This window comes from Epinephelus moara, chromosome 1 (genome assembly GCF_006386435.1).
Source record: "Epinephelus moara isolate mb chromosome 1, YSFRI_EMoa_1.0, whole genome shotgun sequence".
NCBI lineage: Eukaryota > Metazoa > Chordata > Actinopteri > Perciformes > Serranidae > Epinephelus > Epinephelus moara.
The window spans coordinates 3,700,198-3,700,815 of record NC_065506.1 but is presented as its reverse complement, the minus strand read 5'-3'; positions in this window follow the sequence as shown (position 1 = coordinate 3,700,815).

Sequence of the window (618 nt, the reverse complement as noted above, 5' to 3'; positions counted from 1 at the left end):
ACTGATATGATGCTGATTTACAGGAGAATTCATGCCAAATGGAGGATAAACCATGAACATAAACTACAGGTCACCTGTAAAGCATTTAATAAATTAATCTACCATAATTAAAACAACTGGAGACTGAAAACAGATATATGGGTATGATCACTTTTTGAATGAACTCAACTGACATCATTCCAGACAGGATGTAAGTGTGTCCGTGACTTCCTGTACGGACTGAAGGCTGCTGGAAACTGTCGGGAACATAGACATAGACGCCGCCAAAGAGCATGGATACCAAGAGGCGAAGCTCAACAGAACGCCCCATAGCAACAGACTCGCCCATGGTTTCGTCCTACCGCCGCCATTTTGGACTGTCAGCAGACCGCAGCAGACCCGCTTGCATACAAAAACACACAAACTGAAGTATATCGCTATTAATTATGCTTACAATGCTACTCACCTTGTGATAGCTTGGTCACAGCTGCTTTTTCACGTTTTTGTAAAGCAAAATATAGACTTTAAAAAAAAAAAAACTAAGAAAAACGGCCTAGATGGCATCTCTACATATTACATCCACTTATGAGAAGATTAACTTAATTACTCCTTCAAAATCACCCCATAAGCCAATCTACC